The 27,388-nt window shown below is 39.6% G+C and overlaps 1 protein-coding gene across 4 annotated transcripts in view; it reads right to left on the reverse strand.

Annotated features, from left to right (window-relative positions):
- The window catches only part of RNF144A (ring finger protein 144A), a 62,708-nt gene that overhangs the window by 32,280 nt on the left and 3,040 nt on the right, over positions 1-27,388 (reverse strand). For 2 of the 4 annotated variants that reach the window (XM_048935938.1, XM_048935939.1), the window contains exon 2: positions 14,659-14,748. The exons of the other annotated variants lie outside the window; for them this stretch is intronic. The gene's annotated coding sequence lies outside the window, so the exon portion shown is untranslated. The remainder of the gene's footprint in view (positions 1-14,658; positions 14,749-27,388) is intronic. 4 annotated transcript variants of the gene reach the window in all.

A 27,388-nucleotide genomic window follows, 5' to 3' on the forward strand; every position in this document is an offset into this window, starting at 1 on the left:
AAACAAACTAATGAATAAATTTACCCACTAAGATTTTTTGACTGTAAGAACTGTCAAACAGACTTAATGGCTCTTGCTTATCAATCCCAGTTAGTTACAGGCACCTACAACTGCATTAACTAACTGCTTCTGGACCTTCATCTTCATGAACTACTTGGGAGGTACAGAAGAGTCATTCTGTCAGTTAGCTGTCAGGCAAACTAACACACAAAAGGCTGGACTTAATCAGTGTTTGGAGATGACTGCCTTCCACAGGTTTGTAGCCTACCTTCCCTAAGCTCTTAAATCCTGCCCAATATTTACTTAATTCTTAATGTACACTCTTAAATCTGATCCATAGTCAACTAAGCAAGTCCAGTGAATACCAGCTGTCCTTCAAATGATATACCATGACATAACTTTTCATCACATAAGGGTACAGGAAATCTTGTCAATGCACAATGTACTGTGAAATCTTGAGCTGACCTCTACTCTTCTATTGCATTGGTTGACCTTCAACACCAAGCTTACTATCTCTGTTCTGATCTTCAAGTGATGTTATGGCCTGCGCCTAAGATAGATAGACCACGTAAAGGTTTGGAGCTCTGCCAGCAGCTTCAACCTTCTGGCTAATAAAGCATATGACAAATGGGCTCCCTCCTGATTGGAGACGGAATTGAACTTTTTAATGATCCAGGTCTACCCCACGAATAGCCAGTGTTTGTTTGCTTAATCTTCTTGGCAAACAGACAAATAGGTATGTACGTAACTATATTTTTCGTATAAGCGTACTATAATGTATACATGAAATATAAAATAAAAGTCAATGACCAAGAAAAACTGAATAGTACCACTGAACAATAGCATCAAGAGTGCAAAAATGTACTGGACTGCTTCGAAGACACATGATTGAGTTAGGGGAAGCTCAAAAAAGTCTGCTAAACAGGCCGGCTGATAGGATTTCTTCCCTCACACAGCCTTTTCTTACTAATTAGATATCATGTTAGAAGGCATAAAATGAAAATTTTAACATCTTGGCTTGGTTACCACACAAACCATGAAAAGTTTTAAAGTATTAGAAAGGACAATTTTTAGATCTATTCATGCATATAAAGTGTTGCCTATCAAATGAATGGATAGGTGTAGAGGAAGAGATGTTACAGGAATAAAGAAAACAAATTTTAAAAAGCTTTAACTGATAAAGATGACACATCAGAAACTCCTCTTTTGTCCAAAAGATAATCTGTAAGCTGAGACGCAGAAGTGCCTCAGAGTGCAAGATCCTATCAACTGTACTGAAAAATGCAGACTGTGTGCAATGTGACAGAGCCAAAGAGTTTTCTGACCTTGCATCTTCCTGTGTTTGTCACCAGCTACAGTGCCACTGTGGCTTCTGGAAGCACTGCCAACAGCAGCAACCTGAAATAAACTGGGAGTGGCTGTTATTCAGGCCCTGTAGGCCTGAATAAAACAATTTGAAGGGAAAATAAAAATTGTGGTGAAAGAAAAGAAAGAGCGGGAAGATAAGAAGGTATGGGGAAAGATACGTAGCTCCATCCTGAGCAGGAAAATCTGTCTCTCCTACTATAGGAAAAGCCTGTAAGCACAGGTACATCACCTGGACCTGAGGTGGGCAGAAATGCAGCACAAACATTCTGCTCTGGAGAAGATGGGCCTGCACATCTCATCTGTTCACCTTAAGAGTCTTCATTAAGAAAGCCCATGAATTCCCAGCTGTCTCCTATTGTTTCTCTACTGCATTGAGCCATTGCCTTTGAATAACAGAGCCAAGAACAAGTTAAAAATCTATGATTGTTACGGCAACAACTAAGTTCATGTCAAAGTGTGGAAGACCTGGGGTTAAATCATTAACAGTTAAAACGTTTAAGCTCTTTGAGTACTTGAGAGACAGGAAAATCAGCTGCCCACAGAATCTTGGAAATAAAGGTTCTCTCCATATGAAGAATGATACTTCACGTTGCTGTTCTTCCCAAATTCAAACAAACCAGAACGAAGATTACACAATTGTGACAGTAGTCTGTCTGAGATCAAACAGACTGAAACAATTCATCAGCATCCTGACCAAAAGAACAATAGTTCAGAGGAAAAAAACAAACAAGCCAACAACAGCAACAAAAACCAGCTTGCTTCTCCACTGACAATTGACTAAAACAAAAGCACTATAATTGTTCTTAAAAGGAATTGTGATATGAATAAGCATTTCAGCAGATGCTGGCAAGAGCACGGAGACATTCAGAGTGAAAGAGTTACATCCTGTTGACTTGGCTCTGTTTATCAGAAGATGAAATCAGAAACAATTAGACTAGTTTCCTGACTGAACGTCTTCAGATTTTGCTTCTACTGAAAGAAAGTAGATAGTTACTTAGTGTTTAGATTTCCAGAGTATTACGCATCTTGTAGCTACCACCTTTGTTAAAATAATTCAAGCTCAAAACCATAAATACACCAAGGGCTAGCACTCATCAGCCAAGGAAGGCACCAAAGTATGCAGTTAAGAGCTGTTTAGTGTTAACATAGTAAAGTGAAGATATTTGATGCTTTCTGGCTATCTAAGCTCCCATTACAGTTACAGGATGAAGGTGCCTACTTCTGGCCATGTTGTCTAAGTTTGGCAGTGCTGCTGGCTACGCTGACTACAGCTCCACTACTAGCTGTCAGTAGCCTATAGATGCCTGCATTTCAAATACCTTAAATCTTATATCAGTTATCACTAACTGGCAGGGAGAAGTCACTCATGCCTGAATTATTTCCTAGCTTGTGAAGTTATAACAAGTTTCAGACAATTCCACGGCTCTCTAGGGTAACATATCATTTTATTATTTTCCAGAAACTCATAAACCACCCAGTCACAAACAACTGCTTCTCTTTGTCTTCCCTCCCACCCCTAGTATTTTCCCATTTCGATCTTTCCCTCAACTCTTTTCCTCTCCACCCTTTTCCTCACTTCCTCCTATTCTTTCCCCCTCTCTGCTTACAAGGAACTGATGAATTAGTGCTCCCTTTGAGCTGTCTCCACAATAACAATAAATCAGCAAGGAGCAGTTTGAAACTTTAACATACCACAAGGATTTTCTTTTCCACAGTTGATTCCCCTAGAAAAGTAACAGCTATGTTTACACAAAGCCCAAATAACACCAAGCTTGAGCTCTGTGGCTTTATCATCTGTTGGCAGCAGATAGAAGAAAAAGGAGGGGAAAAGTCTTGGAAGCTTAAAGCTAGAAACCACATTTAAAGCTGTGTGAAATTACTGACAATATGTGAATATGAGCAAGGGGAGTGGAGCGCTAGTTCTGACTGAGACACTCAGAGACTGGTTGAGCAATTCCCTTGTTTCCACCAAAAGGAAATCAAAATTTGTCTTCTTTTTTTTCTTGCAATTAGGAAAAAAAAAATGCTTGCTTTGTGCATTGTCCAGCACTGCACTTCCATTGTGCTTTACATGTCTCAGATGAAGGAACAAATTACTCAGGAATGAAGATACCCACTGCAAAAGCTCTTATTGTCTGTTACTTCTATTTTAAAAGTGAAACTTAGGTTTTATCAACAGCTTATACCCCAGCTGTAAGAGATATCCCCATATATGCTGCAACTGTCCCATAAAGCAGGTAAGCCTGTAGCTGAAAATTGCCTTCAGAGAGGGATGAGGATGGGTTAGCTTACTACAACTATCTTTGTTCTTCTGACTTCATAATCAAATTTCAAACATATATTTACGAGACAGCATTTTCACAGCTTCCGGTGCTGACAGTAAGTTCCCAGTCTTGTCATTCAGCTCTGACCCTCAGAGACTAGCATGAAGTCTTCCTGTGTTCTGAAGAATTCAGAAGACCCAATGGAGCATGTAGAGTCAATGGGACTATTAGGAAAATTCAGTCTAAGACACTCTCTCAATTGTTGGTACTGGAGGAAGTAGGACTTCTAGAATAGATTGTCTACATAATTTGCCTTTCACTGACTAAATAGGAAATTTTAGAGATCTTTAAAGAAAGATTATGTTTGTTTAATGTCAGGCACCTCAATAATAAGGCACCTCAGCCAATAATAAACAACAAGGGAAAAAACACCAAATTTTCTGGAGGAATTCCACCTCCTGACACTTAGTGGTATGAGCTGTGCAATTAAGCTGAATTATAGATCATTAAGACAGGTTGTTTCTTTCCTTTATTTTTCCCCTCAAATTCTGAGGAAACGCTGAGAAATTCTCAGTGCATCGTGTAAATGGGATTTATCCTGATCAACAGTATTACCTACTCACCTTTTCTCTTCATAGCACCAAACTGAAAAATGGATAACAGTGAAACACAATGGAGAACTCCTGTATCTCTCACCAAACAATTCATCGTTAAATAGTATCAGATGCCTCATGTGATAAGAATAATCCATCTTGTAAAAATATTTCTTCTTACACCTACCCACTGAGTGTGGTGGTTTTACAGCTAAGCTTTAGCAAGCCACTCTCTCACATCACCCTTATCCCCTAAAGGAACAGTGGGAGAAAATATGATAAAAAAAAGGGCTCAAAGGTTGAGATAAGGACAGGGAGATCAGTCTCCAATTACCATCATGGGCCAAACAAACTCATTATAGGAAGATTAACGTAGTTTATTGCTTATTACTTATAGATTAGATCAGTCAAAACTAAAAATAAACTAAAAATTCCTGAGATCATTAAAGATTTTCTCTTTTCTCTAGGAGAAAAATGGTCTGCCTTTGAGTAGAGTGCTACAAAATTTAATAGTATTATTGTCTAAGGTAGAATCTCAGTCACTCCAGATTGGCAAACAAATTATTGTGTGAATAAACTGTGTGTCCCCAACTTTCATTTTGCATATTACAGAATGACATCTTTCACCTACTTTTCTCCAAATCAGATCCCAACATGACATTCAATCACAACATGGCTGGACACAGATCTCTCACCCACATAGAACAGCACAGCTAGGGAACTTATAACATAATAAGGATCTGTCTATAACTCAAGGCAGACCTCTAAATTGGTCTATGCTCCTACCTTCTAAATGATGGTCAAGTCGCATAGCACAGGTTGTGAAAGACCTTCAAGGAATGCAATCAAGGTAAAGCTCCCATAATCGCTTGAGCCACTGTGACTACATACACAAGAGGACAGTCTAGTGATTAGAACATTACTTGAGTTTACTGAGAGCAAGAAACTACTGCTAACCTCTTCTGCCACAAGCTTACAGTGTAACTCAACAGTTCAGTTTACTCATGCCTCCAGCAGACATGAGATCTGGTGGTACCTACCACATCACATAAGCCAGTGGGTTGAAAGAAAAACTATGCATAACACAACTGCAACAGCACTGGCAGAAAGACAGAGACCTGTTGGCTGACGAAGCAGCATACTGGGACAATTAAAAAGATAAGGGATGAAAAAAAAAAAAAAAGAAAGAAAGAAAAAATGCAGGTTTACCACAGCAGAAATGCTGCACTTGAGGCTCCTCAAGCTAAAGTTTTCTAAATAAGAAGCACTGACAAGTTAAAAATCTTTGATTTAGAGAATGCGAGCAGAGGAATACTAGTAGACTTTTCTCCACACAGCTCTGTAAATCTGAGCACAGCTCTTAAAAATCAATAGGTGTTGGTCTTTTGATTTAATCATTTCTAGTTCCCACGTTGCTTTCTCTTCTTACTCAGCAGTTAATCATAGTAAGTTAAGATGCTTTTGGAGCTTGAAGTATAGCTTTTGCTTCCTCATTTATAATAAAACTTTAACAACAAAAGCTACAGGGGTCTCTGCATTTGCGAATGGCTCTCACTGCCAGCTAATTAATTTAGTAAGGATGATAAGAAAGTGATAGGACTTTGCTTTCTTAACCTTTAATGTTGTGCAAGACACCTGAATATATTAGAACTCTCCCCCAAATAATTGTAGAAGGTACTTCCAACCTAAATCATTCTGTCATGCCCAGTTCAGACATTGAACGTTATCACATGCTGTATACTCATAAAAGCAGCGCTGGGCTGTGGCTCTGAGCATGGCACACACATTTTGCTTCATCTTTGATTCCTCTGGGTTCCTCAGTCCTGGACAGACAGTGAACTGGATAAAGCCCAGCAGAGGGCCTCAAAGATGACTGGGCCTTGTAGTATCTCTGGTATGAGGAAAGGCTGAGAGACCCTATTGAGGCCCTGGAACGTGTTCAAAGGAGGGCAACAAAGCTGGTGAGGGGTCTGGAACACAGGCCATATGAAGAGAGGCTGGAGGAGCTGGGAATGTTCAGCCTGGAGAAGAGGAGGCTCAGGGGAGACCTCATTGCTCTCTATAACTTCCTGAAGGGAGGTTGTAGTGAGCTGGGGATTGGCCTCTTCTCTCATGTCATTAGTGATAGGACCAGAGGGAATGGTTTCAAGCTACAGCAGGGGAGATTCAGGCTGGACATGAGGAAGTATTACTTTTCAGAAAGGGTGGTCAGGCACTGGAATGGACTGCCCAGGGAGGTGGTGGAGTCACCGAGCCTGGGGGTGTTCAAGGAAAGGCTGGATGTTTTAGTGGGAGCTATTGGGAATAGGTGAACGGTTGGACTGGATGATCTTTTAGGTCTTTTCCAACCTTGGTGATTCTATGATTCTATGACCCGGGGCTGTTCAGCCTGGAGATGAAAAGACTGAGGTGGAAATCTTATCAATGCTTATTAATATCTAATAGGCAGGAGTCAAGTGGATGGGGCCAGGCTACTTTTTGTGGTGCCCATCAGGACAAGGGGCAACGGGCAAGGACTGGATCTCAGGAAGTTCCATCAGAACGTAATAAAGAACTTCTTTGAGTGTGTCAGAGCATTGGCACAGGCTGATCAGGAGGTTGTAGACTCTCCTCACCTGAATGCTTTCCTGTGTGACCCACCTGCTGTAGGAAACCTGATTTAGCAAGGAGCTGGACTCCATCTCCAGAGATGCCTTGCAATCCCTATGAGTCTGTGATCATGCAGGAGGAGTACCAAAATGCTACCACACTAACACTTTCTCATAGGCTACAGTGCTTGTTTGCTTAGTTGTTGAGTGCATGCAGGGCACAGAGACAGAACATTTATTTATTCTCAGCAGAGAGATCTGGTGTGCAGCGTAGAACGGGGGAAATTTGACAAGATTTATTCTGGCAAGGAGGAAAAAACATTTCTAGGGCAGCTTACATTTGTGCTCATCATTCTAAGGGCTTATAAAGAAAAGATTTAAGAACAACCAGTTCGATGAATAGCTTTCTTATATGAGTTTTGATGATTTTTAAAGAAACTTAATATTAACAGCATTTTCATTTTACTTCCTAAAGAAAGAAACAAAATGAAGAAACAACATTTATATTTCAAGCATTGATGTCCCTAAAAATATATTCCCTAAGCTATTTTATGAAATGAGCTCCTCTTATACATCCAAGCAATCAACTAATGAACAGAAAGGTCACGTGAGTTTGTCACATGGAAACTATATCCATGAAAGAGCTTTCCCCTCCCTTCATGGCATTCCCCTCCCTTCATGAAACACTCACCTCAAGTCTCATACCTTGAACATACATTCTGTCTGAAAAAATCTGGTTTAGAAACTCTACAGATAGTCAGTTGCTCTGTATGGGGAGTGCTGTAGTGAATCACAGGTTTCAGAAGCTAAAATCATAGTAATAAAGTTATAAAACTTGACTAATAAATATCCTCAATTTACTGCTTCAAAAAACAAATGGATGAATATCAGGATTTTGTGTTCAACCATTTTTCTCTAGGCCCATTTGGGTGTCAGAAAACGTCTGAAGCAGAATTTGACTGCTCTAGCATCTTTCCTTTTGCATGCAGCACTAAAAAAAGTGATCATCTCAACCATTTAATACTTAAATGCTAAAAATAGAGAAAAAAATCTTAGTAAAATAAAATTTCAGTGGAAAGAAAAGTTATTATGAAGAAGGCCAAATTAAAAAACGGTAGTTAAAGATATTCTACACTTTCCAGATGCCACGTGTTGAAATTGGAAATAATCCTACTATCTAAAATGCTCAACTCATGCTTTCCCAAACTAAACAAGAAAAAACCCACAGAAGCCTGCTTTTTCTTTTTCTTTTTTTTTCCAGCTTCTGGGAAGATCACAGATGAGGTCGTTTACCACAGTCCAAGCCAAGTTACATGGTACTTGCACAGACATACGCCACCCACCCAGCTCAAGACATAATATCCTATTTAAAGAAAAACCACTGTACTAAAAAACAAATCTTTTCTGTAAGTTCTGTAATAGTTGCTTTTTCCTATTTTACTTTAATGGTGTTTTATATTAAGGAGATGGCAAAACAGCAGCTACATTGGTCTGACATACCAGTTTTAAAATAGAAACGGAGAGGAATTGCTCCAGAGGTTCTAAACCAAACAACATGAGTGGCAACCCACTGTTTAAAATTAGCTTTTGTGGTTTGTTTTTAGATATTCCTAGTAGCAAATTCAATCTGATTGCTCTCTCTTGGTTGACTTTATTGTACCTAGCAATCTAGGAGACCAGTAATAGAAATTTCATTTAAATATGGCTATTAATGTTTCTAAAGATAGCCTATTGTATGAGTAAGCTTTGTCACAGGCTCTAGATTTCCCGTCCCCCACACACATCACTGTCGCCCCTGTAGAGGACAATAAGTTCTTGGCTAGGAGTTAAAAGCTCTACGTGCTTTTAGGATTAAATAGTTGGTCAATATTAAAACTAGACAGGAAGGAAAAAAAACTGCTACAGGGAGGGAACGGAACACTGAAATGTCTTTGAATTTCTATTTTAAGACTAATGAAAAGAATCCCCACTAATGAATAACCATCACACCAGATCTGTACCATCTTTATTTTCTGAAATCCCTGGTTAACCTTGACTGACAACTAATACAGAAGTTTGCCTCAATCAATTGGAGTACACTGCCCTTCTGTTTCTTTCTAGCAGGAAACCAATTAAACAGATTCAATAGCAGAGTAGTGCTACTTTAAAAGTACACAGGAGAGAGAAACAGACCAGAGGGCCGCTGCTTCTCCAAAAAGAAGCAGAACAAGCCTTTCTCTAAGTAGAGGGGGAATGTAAGGACAGCACATCTTACAGCAGTGAGCACAAACGAGAGCAAGAGAATCACAACTCAAAGATAGGTGCTTGGAGGCCTTCGCAATTCTTTTAGGTAGGGGCAGACTGTTGTAGGAAGACACCACAATGCAAGAAAAGTTGGGATATCCAATGATTCTTTCATCCGTACCAAACACTACTATGAAAGAAGAGTAGGTAGCTGTTACTACAACAGTCATAAGCCAAGGCAATGCTACATGAGCTTTAATCATCTCAAGTCTGATAAGAGAAGTCATGTACTCACATTAACAGTGTGTTTGAGAACATGACAAAGCAATTAGGTCAGTAACTGATTAATCCCAGGCATATTTGTAGTCTAATCTGTGCTTTAAAATAACAACTCAAGCACTGCTAGCAAAGGCCCACAGAAGACAGTATTGATTAGAGGACACACAGACCAGGAAGAGCCATCCAAATATAAGATATTAAGACATTTAAATCATAAGCTGGCCACATGTGGCTTCTGAATGGCATTTACCAAATGAATGAAAATAACTAGCCGTTTATAAAGTGTATGATAAAAACAGGAGAGTAAATCTTTAAAAAAAAAATAATAATCACAATACATAAAAAAAAGATTATGGACACAAAGCAATGGCATTAGAGTTAGAACGCAAGCTATAGAGAAGAGAGTTCTTCCCCCACACACTGGTCACAGCACTTTGACACTGAGTGGCCAACTGGACATGATTCAAATCTATCAATAGAAGTTACTTGAGCTTGGTTGATGAAGACTGCTCTAATACCTGCTTGTTACCTGAAGTAACCAGGAGGCCTGGGATAGTGGGACACCAGCAGTTGGCAGATGGAAAAAGCAGGCAAAGTGGTACGTAGCGCATAAAGGAATATAATTATCCTGCGTCACAGACAGTTTGTACTCTCTTCTGTATCCTCCACTAACTCTCAAAATTAAATGTTTTTATTCTGGAGAGACTGACTTTGTGTTTTGGTTCAAGAAAGCGTGGTTGAAAAGTGGGTGTTGTGCTTGGAACAGCAAGTGGTGAGGTTTGAGAGGGCTCCAAGTTCCTGGAGAAGTTCGTTCCATAGCCCATGAGACAGCTCCTGCTCTTGCACCCCCCTCAGCTTGCTTCTGCAACAGACTCAGCCACCAACCCGCCTCTTCCTCAGCTCTGAGCTCCAGTCTTTATGGAGAAGCACTTCAAAATTATGACAGACATGAGAAGAGCTACTGAATAACAGGAAAGTTATTAGACAAGCTATAAATCAGCCTTCTACCTTAGTAGCAAAGGAAAAGACAGTATGAAACTTACATCCTTCCTTTGAGATGCAGAGCTCTTCAGCAGCTTTGTTCCCACTGGCAGTTCTTATCCTGTACAACTATTTCAACTCAACTTAATAATTTTAGAGGGAAGTAAAACTGGATGAAGACATGCAAAAAGCAAACTAGAGCTGAAGACAGAAGAAGGAAGAGCTCAAAACCTTGCTATTCAGGATGGGATGAAGATTCAGTAACACCAATATAAGAATCGACATGGAGAGAGCTTTTGTACTGATTTCACTTGGAGGGACACTGGAAAAATACAGGAGAATGAAAAACAGGTAACATAGAACTAGAGATCCAGAACAATCCCTGAGCCTAGGAAGGTACAAGAAAGTTTCTCAAGCGCACCTGCAGTGAATCTCATTCAAGAGGAGAAAAAAGAAGTGGAAAGCTCAGCAACTGAATTTTACATGCTGCAACAAGACCCTCTGCAAGAAACAGTCAACTTCTACAAGGACTGGTCTGCAGTGATTGCTTAATACTTCTCTTTGAAGGTCAAAATACACAACAGCAGACAAATGCCTTAACTTATGTCTATTTGTCCACTTTGCACACTGCCAGTACATTCCAGCACATTTAAATATTGGAATCCTCCTGCATTCCCTATTTTGTGTCTGCAGTGGTCTGCAACCTCTACTCCCTTCTCACTCACTGCACAGGGGAAAAAACTGGGCTATGCCCAAGTCCACCAACTCTTCAAATCCACTCTTGACAGAAAAGCAGCCAGTTTCACATAGCCTGCAATAATCTATTCAGAGAGCTCATTTCGCATATACACAACATCTGTTCAAAAAGCAAATGTTTGCAGCCAGATTTCAGTTCTACAATACACAAAAGGGGAGAAAAAAACCTTCCCATTTAGTTCTCAGCATATGGTACTACCTCCAAAACAGCTTATTCAATTGCACCTTCTATAAATCAAGACTAAGGTCTCCAAAGAGCACAACAGCAACAGAAAGGGGAAAAGACTTCCAGTGTTTGAAACAAAAGCCCAGAGGTGTAACCTACCACTGATGATTTCAATCAAATGCTAAGCTTGTCTGGAATAATTGCAATATACTAAGAACTAAGAATTAATTTTATTTTTTAATTTGAGACTGAGGATTCCTGGCCTAGTTAGGACCATTCTTTGTCACTTTGCACAAACCATAGCAGTGCCATATAAACTACAGAGCAAACAAGGAACACGTGAGCTAATATAAGATACTTTCTAAAATTTTACTTTCCAAAAAGAAAAAAAAAAAGAAAAAAGAAAAAATCATTGTCTGCTTTCACCGCTTCCAAACCTTTCTTTGCTATCAGAGAGGAGATTTCCTGTGAGTAAGGTCAATAGGTTTACTTTCACTTCTTATTTCAGGAACTATAATTAAACAAAACCTACCTAGTGGCTGTTCAAAGTGTGTTTGTCACACTCTGCAGCACAGTTGTTTCTTCCTTTCACAGGCTGAAAAAAACCAAACCCAACTCCTGTAAGCAGTTTATATTCACATCTTAACTAACTTTCATTTCACCTCTCAACATTTCCAAGCTGAGCTCTGCAGCAGCCAAAGGCACAGTTTGGCTACAAAACATAACAGAATAATAACAATAATGCAAATGATGTCATTGGAGCTGGATCATCCACTCTGCACACTCATCCCTGAACCATGGCACACCAACTCAGTTACAGGGATCTCAGCTGCCACCGGGCTTACAGACAGCAAATTAGAATACATTAACTTTGCTGACATCTGATTGACAGCTGATGCCAAGCCAAAACACTGTGATTGCTTCCCTTCACAACAAAATGGAACATTAGAACTATTTAAAGATTATTAACAAGATGACTAACAACTCCAAGAGAAATCTCCACAATCTCAAACCAGTGCTAGATTATTAGAGAAGTTTGCCTTTTTTTGGCAAACTCTGGTTTTCACCATTAGTTCCTTCTCTCTCAGCTAATGAGCAGGAGTCAGCTACAGAGCTACATCTATGAAAGCTTCTCTAAAGAAGAAGAGATGCACAAGCTTTTCTCAAGATACTTAGAGAAGAAAAATCAATCCTTACTGCAGCTCAGCAAGTTCTGTCATTATATTCACTGTCATACTAAGGAAACAGCAGGCTTTTGCATGCTAGACAAGGATAATCACAGTGCAGCACTCTTCTGCTTTGTACTAACAGCCTGAATTATGTATGGTATGTTCTTGTTCGTCACACAAATACCTCATGATCATCTGTATGCCACAAATATTTTCCAGTACAGACTTCTGCCAGAATATGCACCATTCCAGTAATCCTTTAGAGCCATTCCAGGGTGTGCAGGAAGCAGAAATATTCGAAACCAACTCAAATTTCAGCTATGGAAGAGCACAGTGAGACTGAGCTGTTCAGACTTGCCACAGAAGAGACTGATAGAGTCCAGAGTTGCTTCACGTTTGGCGACCATCATGCATGAACAGATAGGACTCTCCTGGGAGAAGGATGGAAAGTTGATTTCGGTGAAGAAACCTGGGGAAACCTGGCTTATTTGTTTGACACATGGATCAGGAGGAGATATAATCACTCCCTTCATACAGATTACACAGGATAACACACATCACAAAGTACAAAATGAGTTATCTAAGCAAGAGAGATGTCTGATGTAGTTGACTGCCAGACAAACAGGCATGAACTTGTCATTATATGTTTATTATAGAAACTTGAAGAAATATTCTAGAGTAATATACATGCACCAAAAGTTTCTACTACATCTTCCCAAAATAAGTAGGGGGAGCAGAAATAATGATTACTTGTGAGATGAAAGTTTATGAAAGGAGAAGTTACACAATCTACAGTCCAAACTGTAAGGGACACAAGAAATCATTTCCAGTTCTTCACGTTAAAGTTTTAAATCAATTGCTTAAAATAATAATAATAAGCAATGAAGACTTGTTCAATTTAATTTTTTTAAGGAAGGGATACTGAAGATGCTGAGACATTCTGGTTCAAAATAAATTCTATCTATTTCTTTGCCTTTCTGTTTTTCTGCTGGTAAAAAAAGAGTGTGACAAAATATTTTTTTTCAGTTGGTACAAAAAGAGTGAGCGGGAAAGAAAATGCTATGTGAAAAGTATTTCAATAAACTTTACAGTTAAGCAGTACTTCTTCACACTAAGACATGTTACTCAAGTTAAACATGCACCTTTTTGTATAAAAAGTCAATATATAAACTCAAGCCAATGAGGAAATGGCTATGCTTTGTTCACACTAGATTCTTTTTGTGCTCAGAAAAAGTCACGCAAGAACACTGTTACAGTTTGAGTGCTAAGACAAGGCCATCAGTTTGAAAGAAAAGGAGAAAAAAAAAATCTGCTAGTCTGCACATATGAGTTTACAATACTAGATGCATGCAAGTAAAAGTCACGCTTCTCAGGAAAATGGAAAACCTTGAATATCTAATTACAAGCTCAGGCAAATGAAAAATCTGAAATTTACATTAATTTCCACATATGGCAACATATGAGGGTAAACATAATGCAGCAGTTCCAATGTGAGTGATATTTACATGATCTTTTCTAAACCTCAAGCAGAATAAAAATGGAGACACTTTCATTATTTACAGAGAATTTTTACTGCCTTCTAGAAGGCAAGGAGATTAGCACGTGTGCTACATTTTTTTTTCCTTGTTGGAAATGCATTTATCAAATACATGAACAGTTTGCTATGGCATGAGTACAGATAGATCTATAGCCAACTCAAGAAAGAAATCACTTCTTTTCTTACCATATTTCCTTATTTGGATTATTACTGCTGGTTAAAATTGAAAGCATAGTATTGTGGAACACCAAGCTACTAAATCAAGGAATGTATATGAAAGCAAAGCAGGCTGTCATGTAGAGTTTGATGAAAACAATAACCTAATCAGCCTATTTAAGGCAGGACAATAAGACTGTGCTTTGAAGACAGTTATGGAAATGCACAAAAACAAGTCTCTGTGCCCTGCGCTTTTCTAGGAAGTTAACTGGAATGCAGATTCTTGCTTTTTTCCTACATTTAATTGGTAAATAAGCCAGCTTTTTTCATCATAGAGCTCCATAATTAAAAACAAACTTTAACAAATTCCCTCCTCTGTAGCAGTTCAAGCTATGTGGTTTTGATTTTTATGGGACAACACAGCAACAATTCCAGAGCTTCCATAAAGCCCTTCTCTCATGGGCTTTCTTTCCAGCTCCTGTTGGCATAAGAGTCCTAAGAAAGAGTGGCTGCATTGCAAACTCCATCTGCGTGTGCCCAGGATAAATGCTGCCAAGACAATCAATGCAAGCGCCTACCACAACAAGCTCTCCTTTGTCAGTCACAGGGATCCCATGAGACAGCACCAACCAGTCTAAGAATTTGGCTCGATGCAGAGGTAGACAATCCTAAAAAACAAAAATAAGGGTCAGACTTTATTTAGATTGACTGTATAAAACCGGAACTCACCGCTCTGTTCCATCAATGAGCTTTGAAAAGTGGCACAGGAGGTCTTAACAAAGACAAAAATTCACCTCTCGACTCTTTTTGGCTCAAGAAGCATATGGGATGGGATAAGTCTTCCTAAAGTGACACGATGGAGATTTTTTAATGCAATGTATTTTTGCACCTGAAGAGGAAAAATATATCTTATAACGTCTCACACAGATGCAAGTCCTCATGGTCAGAGCTTCACAAAAGTATACTCTGAAGGATCACAGACCGCATACAGCAATAGATTCAGGGACTTCTTGTGTGCAAGAACTACACTGCATTAAGGCAGTCCACACTCTTAACAAAGCATTCCCTTAAACTGTACCAGGACAACATACATACAAAATCACATGCAAAACCCACCACTTTGAGCAAAGCTTGCCCGTGGGCAGAGCATTTTAATATAATGCCAGGGAAGAAGAGGAATTCAGAATACAGCAGTTGGCAGGAGTGCTGCTTTCATTCCAAGCCATTTCCCTTTTTCTGATTTATCCAAGTGTTACTTCTGAGAAAGAAACCATTGCCTCAGCTCCTTTTCAGTGAATACTCAGAAAACCTACATCCTCAAACGGAGTAAGTAGATTTTAAACATGAAAGCAATCTTTTATTACTTCGTTCATTTTTCTTTAAAGCAGTTTTGGAATTGCTTACTGCCACACACACAAGATTCTGGTTTTCCTTAATTTCATAATCATGAGCTTTATTAAAGTAATATTTTAAAACAGCTGTATGTTTCAAGACATAGTTTAACCTTTGGAAGTTTTGAAAATGAGCATTTAATTCCTGCAATGTTCTCAGCTTTCACATTGATTTCCACTTAGAGAGATATAATATAGAAAAAAAAAATTAAAAAAGCTCTTTCACACTTCAAAAAAAAAAAAAGAAAAAAAAAAAGAAAAGAAACGAATAAAAGAAAGAACAACAAGCATCAGTAGCTAAAAGATTGACCAACAGCTCAGGAAACTTTTGTTTGCACAAGCTTTTATCCACAGGCATATATGCACACGCACTATAACATCTTAGAGCTATCCAACATGCTGTTCATCCAACTGTTGTCACCAAAAGGAGGTTCCCTCCTCCCTTCTTGCACATTCTCCTCACTTTTTAACCTTTTCCTCCTACTTGCTTCTTTGCCTCAAATTCTGCTTGAAAATTAGGAAATAGGACCAACTATCATTATTGCCCTCTTCCCACATTCTCTTGATGCTTTGAAGAAGAAATGACAATCAAAATCTATTTTAATTATGGTACATCTGCTAATAAAAAAAAAAAGTGGCTTCCTTGAGCTGAAGGTCAGAGGGAACATTACATGTACTAGCTGGTTGGTCTGAATTCTAGAGATTACCTGAGTCCCAGCTAGTCTGAAAGCTAGACAGGCTACAAACACTGCCCAAGCATGTGGTCTGCCTTTATCTGGACACCTCAAGAGATTTACTGCTTTTGGGAGAAAGAAATTTCTTTACTTTCTGGAGAAAGAAATTTACTGACTTGAAGAACTACATCCAGTAAGCTTTGCATGTGGAGGTACTTCGTTTTAGTCAGTGACTGTAGTTGCATGTCTGTCTAAATGGGAATGGAGACTGGAGGAGGGTGGAGGGAGGGAGGCAGATAGAGAGGAAAAAAAAACAAAGGAAATCACCTTCCTGCAGCTTCCTCCCTTTTCTGCCTTTCAAAGCCTGGAGAAACCTAAGGAAACAATTCCCTTTTCATCAGTGTTTGCTCTTGCACTGTCTCTTCCAGCCCCCAAAATTCAGGAGAACCTCAGGGATTTACCTCCTATTTCAGGCCTTTCCTCCCTTAGCTAAAGTGGAAATTTCAGTCCTCCTCTCCAGCATTTTCTTGAACACACTCAGCTACTAGCTTAAGCTCTACAGAGAGACAAAATTCTTATATCCCCTCCCACACAAGGCTTTCCCAGAAGGCTCTCACTTCATTAGCGGGCATCCTGCCTGTCACCCAGCCTGCAGGCTGATCATTAGAGGCAAAGTGAACTTGCCCATCTAAATCATACAGAAAGAACATGCATAATCCACATAAAATGCAGTTTTTCCTCATCAGATAACCAAATTGCTTACTCGGGTACTCAAGATCTTCCACCTCTTAACAAGTTTCGAACAAGAATTTTGAAAAGCATTCTGAGAGGACCTAAGGAATTATCACCTTCTCTGCATGACACCTTGCCCTTGTGAATTAAATGACAAAAATGTGTCACATCAAAAACAACAAATCCCCTTGTAATTTCAATTATCTTCTCACTCTGTTTTCTCTTGAATATTTTTCTCCAGTGTTTCAAGAGTCAGCATCCCACTTCTGACCTGCCCATGACATTGCTCTGCTGCTGATGGAGGACAATACATCACACAGGTGGACATGACAGAGCCACCTACCTGACGTGTTTTAGATGTTTGTCTTTGGATGACTGTAGGCCTGCCCTAAAATTACCTGAACAAGGACACAATAAAACAAATGCTCTGGCAGGTAAAAAAATAAAAGCTGCTCATAACTCATCCTTTCTACATTAAATCACTACCAGAAATTGTTTCAGCACCGATAATTCTTGTGGCTTTTTTTTTTTTTTTAATACCTCCTACAAGTTTTCAAAAGACCTTTTAAAGATGGGATAACTAAAACCAGATGTGAATTTACATATTAAACTGTCATTAATGCTTTGCAAGGAGAATCCTTCTTTTACAAATCCCAGCCAAGGATAATTTAATCCTTGTCCTTCTTCAATCCTTCCAGCTATGCACTGGTAAGCTAAATGAAGTTCTATATGCAGTATGCTTGCAGAGCTCCTGCTTTCCAGGATGCTGTCTCCCTTGCTACAGATGCCCAGAAAATTCCTGCACACTTATATTTGGTTTCCCTCATTAAAAATAAGTTACTGTTGTGACTGCTTAGTTATCTATAAAATCTGAGAAAGACAGAGTGGTAATCAGTGTAATTGGCTTTTCCAAAAAAAATAAAAAAATTGAGATGGTGTCTGCTCTATGCCCAGTCCTTCTGGAGCATTTTCATTTCTAGTTTATTTCCTACAGACATCCACTTGTTAATATTTCTGCTGCTCCATTCACCCGGCATGTTTTTGCTGACATGCTGTAATGCCTCTCCTAACAAGTAAGCTCCATTGTACAAAGCCACAAACTGACAGGCAGAATTAGGAAACCTGCATCAGGCTCAGCACAGAACCAGTGACAGATGAGGAAAGAAAGGCTATGGGATCTGCTCTGTATTTATGTGACAGCCCACAGTTCATCTGCTTTTGTGTCAGCCAGGAGTAGCTAGGAGGCACAAATGGCCGTGAAACTCATCTCCGTCAGCTCCATCCTGTCAGAGCTGATGATGCATCTCATGGCCCAGCAGCCACAGGGTCCAAGGACAAATGCTTCAGGGCAGGGAGGAAAAAAGGATGAAATTTGACAGTTTATGTGCACAATTTCAGTTTCAGATTCTCACTTTTGCTTACTGTAGGGACAACGTGTGATTATGCAAAAATGTAAAACCCTCACTGGCATCTTTCAACACTGTCAGGAGATGGCATTTTTGCAATCCTACGCTGTCACCAATACAGAGAAAGGCAAGAATCAAAAGGGTGATGGTAAGATTCCCTCAGCTACAATCACTCCCTGGAGAAGTGGAGGAGCCAGAGACACAGTACTTTGGGCAAAGGGAAATTCTGCTGTGCATGATGTTCACATGCCACGCCAACCCCAAGTCCTGTGATCCCTGGGCTAAAGAGGTTACATCTTGAAATATTTAAACAGAATGTAGCCATAGTATTCAGTGAAGAGAAAAATGCAGAGGGCTTTGGGTAAAGCTCTGGGCTGTTTGGTGTCAGCTAACTCTGCTGTTCTTTCAGTCAAGAAGTGAAATCCCCATGGACCTCTAGGACCAGCCACCCAGCTGCTCTAGTCCCTCCTTTTGGTTTTAACAGATATATAACCCATGTCATTCTCTCTCTTGGCAAACATAATTCAGACTAGCACAGCTGAACAGTAATTCACCTAGATGATTTGTGACCATAAAATGCTTTCTTATCAGATCCCACATGGGAAGTTCTAAGGAAGCCATGTGATTTCATGAAAGCAGAAGGGCTCAAAATACAGTGAGAGAAGATGCTTTAATAAAATCCACTCACATCAATGCATCAGATACAGAGTGTTGAAAATTGGGAAATGTATTTCTAACATGGCGAGCAAGACAATTTAATTACAAGGTTTACTTTGAAGCTGACAGCTATTACTTCTCAACTAACTCCAGGATGCACTTGCAAAAGAATCGTCATCATTTCAGATTTGTAACAAGAGGTGGTCTTCTCTTGGATTTAACTATCAGGTTTACTATAATAGTGCAACAGAAATCCATACACAATTAAGCCTTTATGAGAAGATGACTCCCCTGCACACCTGCTCATTAAGAAGCTGGAGTGGAAAACGTCTTCCCTTTATTTATTTTTCCCTCCAGTGAAGAACAAACATTCAAAAGCTACTGTTAACATAATGAAATCAGCATTGCATATTTATTTTACTGCAGGAGGTTTTGTAATGACTGCATTTGAAGAGCATTTGGAGGGAAGCTGAAGAAATAAGGTATAGATTCATCTGAAAAGGCAGATGCAGGCATATCACACCACTTTGAACAATTTCTGTACAATGCGGAAAAAATTGCTTTTTCCACATGGCTTGCTAGTCTAGTTTCTTAAGGAGAAATATTAAAATATTGTGACTATCATTTGCATAGAAGTGCCAAGTGGAGTAATAAAAGGCTGAATTTTAGAAAACTTCTAACTATCCTTCAGTCACATATGAGAATATTAGGCAGTTTTTTTCTTCCTCCATTTGCAAAAACTCCTTGAAGCTATTATTCACTGAAAACACTAAACAAAAATTAAGCTGCTGTTTAAGGGCAGCTTCAAGCTGACCTGCAATTCTGCACAGACTTAACCAAATCTCATTTTGACATTCAGTCGCAGAGGGAGCAGAGAAGTCACTGCTCATCTCTGACACTCTGAAATGCAGAAAGTATTCTTCTGGAAAAGACTAGTATTTCGTTCCCAAGAGCATGTTTATTTTTAAGTGCCATAGATTTGTATTTTTGCAACCAAGAATCATTTGAATTGCCTCTTGAAACTCAGATGCACAGGATTGACTGGGTGAGCAGAAATACATGGGGTAAGTCCAAATTCCTTTTGGACTGCAAACTGTCCATAATTCATGAGATGTTTACAGGTACAATAGCACACCATTCAGCCTACAGCCAGAGGGATGGAACTGGAGTGCTTTGGTTGCTGCTGGCTGTCAGTGCTCCACAGCCAGCGCAAGGGCTAAACAGAAGGCAGGGAGACACTGGTAGCACAATGTTACCTTGAAACATGCACTCCCTAAGGTGTCAGTATTTTGTGGCAGGTACTCTCCCTACAGCTGTAGGATGTACAGTATCATTGCTCTTCCCATGCATCTTGTGTTATACCAGCATGCTCACCAGAGTCACTATATCAGCTGAGCGGATTGCGGTTTTCGATGGGAAAGTGAGTTAGACAAGGAATATAGAATTAATTTTCTGCTTTATGCTTACCATCTGAAAAAAATCAACAGATAAAAAAAAAAAAAAACCCACCAAACCACCAATCCCTTAACCTAGATACAAGCACAGGAGACCACAGGGAACAGAAGAGAATGTTAAAGGAGATGGCAATGATCTGAACAAGAACTGTCAGTAAGGAAAATACTGCTCTGTAAAAGAGCACACAACCCGTCTGTGTGCGTGCCATTGCTCATGTAGAACATGGTATGCAGCACTGTAATTCATAACACCACAGCAATAAAGGCCCCATTCAGTCTGACTGCCTCTACCGCTAACACCAGATGATCCTCCAAGAAGTCTCCGAAATAACTCCAGTCCTCCCAGTCATGCAGTACTGCTCACTCAGTTATGTTACACACAAGCTTTCACATCTTGGAGAAGATGAACTTTTAATGCGTACCACCAGATGCCCAATACTCTTGTTCATTTTATGACAGACTGCCCTGAAGCCACTCTTTGTGTTTATGAGATTTGCATATGTGGGTACATACCCAGAATAGATTACATCTGCCAAAACATACTGCCTTCAGATGAAGATCTATTTAACTGTATTTGCTGTATTCTTTTTTGAGAAGCTCACATCTTGCTTTCTTTGACAGTTCCATTGCAATTAACCATTAATATCCACAGGAAATGCCAACATTAAAAACCAGCAAGTACTTTTAGGAAATAATTTATGCAAAACATCTCAATTTTAAAAAAATTTATCCTCATTTTACTGTTTTAATGTAGTGAATGAGTAGTAAGAAAATAAAATTGAAGAGTCTTTGTTATTGCTACTGCTGTTATTAAAAGTGACTGTTGTTTTTAGAGAATGTTAGGCTTAAAGTTTTCAGGCAAATCAGAAACGTTTTCTGACTGCTGCAGAGCTCCCAACTCTGTAGGTCTATGTTAACTGTAAATGGCAAAAGCCTCCTAATCAAAGTTGGTTTGTCACTTAGTATCCCTAACAAAGCAACCAGAAAAGAATAGCTATCATGAAGCCTTCCTGAGCATTTACACGTGCATCAAAATACAAAGCCCAGTCAAGATGCAAAGCAAGAATGTAGTTGTTTTTTTGTTTTTTTGTTTGTTTGTTTGTTTTTATTATTTCTTACTGTCATGTCACAGCATTCACCATTTCAAGCACTCAAGTTCTTTATATCCTCACAAAATAGAAATGAAACAGTCAGGGCTATGATGATGAACGCTGGGGGAGAACTCTCCAGGGAAATTCTGATACACTCCCACTCGAGTACTGAAACATTTAGGCAGCAGAGACTTTGGCACCTCAGAGTGGCTAACGCAAAACATTTGGGCTCATGCATACAACATCTATAAAGAGGACTTCCCACACATACTGTAGAAGACCTACTTACCAACACCAAGACACAAAACTCCTGCAACCCTCTCAACAACGTTCAAGTGCAAAGATACCTCCTGTCATCCCAAACACCACCCCCAAATATCTGTTTAAAGGCAAGTCACTTGCTTTTATTTTTATGAAGTTACCAGCATATCCTGAGCTGTTCTCTTTATCATCAAAGAAATGCTAACCCAACAGTGCCGTTCCATACATACTGGCTTTCCCCCTCTCTTGTCAACAGTGATGTGAGCAGCTCACTATGTGAACAAATGGCATTTTGAATTGCCAGAAGTTCAGTAGGTTTTCCAGTAAAGCGGGGGGAAAAAGAATTACCTTATTGCTCTTCTTTAGAAGGCTGTACCCCCAGACTTTTACCAACTTCTCAGCACAACTGACAAACATTTTAAAAAGTCTAAAACACGTTTATCACAAATCTTTAAACTAGGAGAGATCTAGACCTTAGTGTAACCTGGCAGATTTCTGCCAAGTCTTTCAGGCCTACTTGCCCAAAGTCACTTTGACTACAAAGAAATTTTGAGATAGAACTTCCTTTCTTTTATATCACACTTTGGTTTCTCCAGATTCCTAAGAACTTAAAAAAAAAAAAAAAAAAATAGGACTGAATAATTCCTGTATCATAGATATTAATGAAGGCTCATGTGACAGTTCCTTTTATAGTTAGAAGGCGAATAGATTTCCATGTTAGTTGAGGTGACTTTGGTAGGACATTCAGATGTAACAGTCCACTTTTCGTTTTACCCTGGCACTTTCAAAGTTAAATTTTTAGTTAACATTCTGCCTACGACACCACAAAATCTATAATTCTAAAAGAAGAAAAAAAGCACAATCTTCGCCCTTCTTTCACACCTCCAGATAAGAATGAGTTGGTATCACAGTGTAAAACACCCAGTTATTTCAATGAAAAGAACAGGACAGTCTTAAAGTGTGATAGTTGAAGCTACATGAGGAAAGATCCCAAGGTGAGAGGCAGAAGCAGAAATCCTGTATGACCCTGCTGCCCTTCCAGTGATCCATCCTGAAGACCTTTCACACAACAGAAAACAAATCTGTGATCTTCCTCACAACAAGCAACCAGCCTCCTGGAAGCACTTATACCTTTAACAACAATAAAGCTTCAAAGCAATAGCCTAAATTGAAAGGAAGGGAACACAGCCATAAACACGAGATTTCATTCACATCTGTGAACTTCAGCTGTTTAAGGAGCTAATGGAAATGTGAAATGACTGGTGAAAATATTTAGCGCTAACTGACAGTTTGCTAAAAAGACTATCACACTCTTTGGATTTAGATGTCATCTAAGGATTTGTCATAACTTCATTTTAAGATAAATATCCATTGTGAACTGAAGCTAGAACTGGATTGCTGCTCCCTTTGAAGTTAGATTTTTTTCAAACTGTGTAAATTTGAAACAAAAGGTAAAAGAAAAGTGGGTTATCAGCCTACTAACGTTGTAACTATTGGCAGATCCAAAAGGAACAGGAAAACAAGCAAGAATTGCTTGTTTGCTTCACCCTAAGTAATAGTCACTGGTAAAGTATACAGAATGGATTTTCAGACATAAATCCATACAAAGTCAAAGTCTGAGACTGTTCCTCCAGCAGGATATCACATCGCAGAAGAAAGGAGGTAAATATGAAACACGACACATCCTGAATGCCACCAGATCAGATGCCCAGAGATGGCAGCCATTTGATACCAGCCAAATTCTGGAGGCTTTTGCAGCATAAGAAACTGCAGCAAAGCAAAGGATGAAATCGGATGGTGCAGACAGGCTCCCTCAGAGTCACACAGTTCCAAAGCACAGGGCAGGACCAATCAGCTGCACTGGAGCCAACAACAGCATGGACAGCTGCCAGACTCGGCAGCACTGCTTGGAGCAAGACACAGCACAAACATGCTCAGAGGAACAGTTCCCAAGACCAGAGATCGTCACTTCACTCAGAAGATAAACAACCTATCTCAGAGTCCTGAGATGAACTGGCACCCTGCAGGTGAGCATGAGCACAGGAAGTGCCATGATCTCCTGGGCCTCTGACTGTTTACCATTAGAGCTGCAAACAAGATAGCACATGAAGTGGCTGGTGTCAACACAAAGGTCACCGTCACATTGTGCTTAAGGACCTTCCTTTGTGGGCTTCACCTCTTGCTAACCAGCCTGAGGAGCTGCCTGCTCTGCTCAGCTTGCAGCTTACCAGGGGCATGAAGCCCTGACCCAGCAGCAGGGTCAGGAGTCCCGCAGGCTGATGACCTGGCACATGGCTAAGCTGCTCAGCATCACCCCAATCCATTGGGATCCATCAGGACAGCCCTGCAACCCTTTGGCCTACACAGCCAGCAAGTCAAGCCCTCAGGGTCAGCTGAGGCCAGGCTCTGGGATGCTGCGAGTACAAACAACATGCTCGAGCTGGCCCACTGCTCCCAGGCACAGGAATAAAACCAGTGCATTTTCCCACTACAGCTTTGCTAGAAAGCTACACACATGAAGACTGACACAAACATACCCTTCTAATTCACTGTAGAGAGAAACAGTCTGCAAACTTTTCAAGATCTAAGGTGTTAATAACTATAAAAATTGAAAGAGAATTGAAAGAGAATAAGAAATGCTAAAATGAAAACCTTTACTAAGAGTGGGGTTGGGTTTTTTTGTTTTATTGGTTTTTTTTGTTGTTGTTGTTGTTTTTCTTTTTTTTTTTGTATGTGTGCATACACTTTCTTCCAAAACTGTAATATTCTCTCTTCACAAATCAAACATCTCCTCAACACACATTCCTTGTCAGCACTTTTCTGTCCCACAGTTAATGGAAGAAAGTGGGTGTAGGTGTTTTCTCCTCCAGGTTCCAAACACAAGAAATACTTTGTACATGAGGGAAAGTGATGATACAACATTAACCAAACCACCACAAAGAAGAAAACAGAAGACAAGAAGGTATGTTTAATAGATATCAGTAAGCAAAAGGGACCAGTAGAAGCAGATTGTTTACATAAAACCAACACAGAGGAGAAATAAAAATGGAACTGCTTCAGTTCGTATCCTGTCATACAGCAGGCTCCATTCAGGGAATGACCACTATTCACAAAAGCTACCAGAATCGTAAAGCTTCTGGGTCTCTGAAGAATTGGTGTTGCAACACAAAGCTAGAAAAATGGAGGAAACAAGTTGAAATAACCATTTTAACAAGAGAGAATTAACATAATGAAAGCACAATATATTAAGTATTTTAAAACAATACAACAAACAGAAGTTTTGAGGTTTCATTTATTTTTCTCTCCTCATGCACTTTCAGTGTATTATGAAGTTGCGGTTAAAGAATAAAATTAAACATTTGCTCTTTCTCCATATTCAAAATACTAAAAGGAAGTACAAAATACTAAAGGAAGTAATAGTTTAATTTCAGATAAGGTCAAAACAAACAAACAAAAAACAACAACACCACAACGTAAGCTGTTTCGTAAGCAACTGAGCCAGCAAAATCCAGTTTCCTAGGAATGCGTGTGTCAAAGTGGTAGGAAGAGTTCAGGCTGCAGCCACTGCTTCTGCTAGGATCTCTCCATCTGCTCAGGCTGCCTGCTGTCAGCCCACTGCTGGGTTTATTGGAGATAAGCTTCTACCCCTCTTGTAAATGCAATTGGAATTAGTCAAGAGGTTTAGAAGTTATTAAGAGCTAGAGTGAAAGACAGACATTCACAGAGGGAGTTGCACGTAATCTCTATTTTCTTAGAAAGCCAGGCTAATATACACACTGACTGCAAATAGCTCAGCCTTGAATTTTCACTTGCTGTTACAAGATCACACTAGAGATGTAAGCCTGGCCACCCAAATCACAGGGCACTGTTGTAATTCCATCTGGATGCATGATTTTCTGAACACAGGCATAGAGAAATAAAGGAAACTTCTTTGTTAAGCAGCAGTAGAAGAACAAGGCAGATTTAAATAACCTATATTTTTCTTTCTTGGAATACAAACATTGTTGGAGGCCCATAAAAACACAACTGCCTTAAGCAATACGGATATGAACAAACTTCACTGCAGCGTAACCAAGCTCATAGAGTACTGCATTTGTTTCATTGCTTCCTAGAAGCTATATACACAAACAAGCTCAAAGGTAGGTTGGCTCAGGTAGGGTTCAGTTTTCTGCCCTCTACCTGCAGCAGAGTAGTTATGAGGGATACTTGACAACTGGCACATCCCAACAGCCTGCAATGGGCAGGGACTGCTCCCAGTCAGCAGAACCATAGCTTGGTGATCAGCACATTCAAATCAGGAGAGAGTGCACATCAAGGGCAAGATGTTGAGAAAGAGAAAGGCACCAGAAATCAGGGCAAAGAGTGCTTCAGGAAAGCACTGTGGCTGAGACACATATTCAGCTCTGTCAGCAGTACTGCCAGATCAGCCCTCTATACTGCTTGGAAAAATTACAGGGTAAAAAATATTTTTTACTTACTATAAAGTAATATATAACAGCAACAGATATACATGACCTATAGAAAAAGAGATTAATATCTGAAAAATTAAGAAAACTACATACTTTTGTATTGATCTTCACCAGCAATGAGACACGAAGCAGACTATCTGGTAAATAGCAACAGCAGAAATAGGAAGCAAAAGAAGTTGATCACGCAACAGATTGCAGAAGGGCAATAATGGACTGTTGCTTCAATATCGCTTCCCCAGTTCCTATTTATATTCCACACTAGCTAAAAACTCAGGAATCCTCCACAAAGGCTGACATGTCCAACAGCTGTCAGGTAGCATTTAATTCTATTTACATGGCTGGAGCTAAGGCAAAGGCAGGTTGAGCTGAAGATGTGATCAATTCACAGATTGCATGAGCTCATGGTAGAGTTTTATAACAATGGGGAATAACTACAGTACTCTGCAAACTGGATAGGAAAAAATTCCAAATGAAATGCCAAAGTAAATACAAACACTCCAAACACTCCAAAGTTTTGGAAACTAGCTGCTTATAAGAAAAGTTTTGATTAATGCAAGAGGAGCTGAGCACTTGTACACAGCAAAAGAATTTGTGCCTGAGCACACAAAGTCAGAGTCTTATTTTCCAGATGATCTTCAAGGTCCATATTCACTACTAAGTATTTCAGATGACCCTTTGGATGTTATGTGGTGGGGAAAAAAAAACATAGAATTGTTTGAGTCGGAAGAGACCTGTAGAGGTCATCTAGTGCAACTCCCCTTCAATGAACAGGGGCATTTACAGCTCAGTCAGGTGCTCAGAGCCCCATCCAGCCTGACCTTGAGCATCTCCAGACACAGGGCATCCACCACATCGAAGGCCACATTATGTAAGCGTTAGCCCACCTATTCCATCCTAAGTTGTTTCCACTTTGTATGAACAGGGTGCAGTCTCATTAAGCTGGCACAGCAGTACCTGGAAAATAACATGCCAGATCTTCCCATATAACAAGTCTCTGCCTTGCCATTCTCTGGATGAAAAGATGGAAGTGATCTTATAGAAAGAAAATGCCATTGTCTTGCCAAAACTAGAACCAACTAAAGAAGGTTTCATTTCTCACAGCAAGTAAGTAACAAGTACCAAAAAGTATTTCACTTTCTCTGTTCCTCTTTTCTTTCCCTCACATAGCAATTT

The sequence above is a fragment of the Lagopus muta genome, chromosome 2, assembly GCF_023343835.1.
Source record: "Lagopus muta isolate bLagMut1 chromosome 2, bLagMut1 primary, whole genome shotgun sequence".
NCBI lineage: Eukaryota > Metazoa > Chordata > Aves > Galliformes > Phasianidae > Lagopus > Lagopus muta.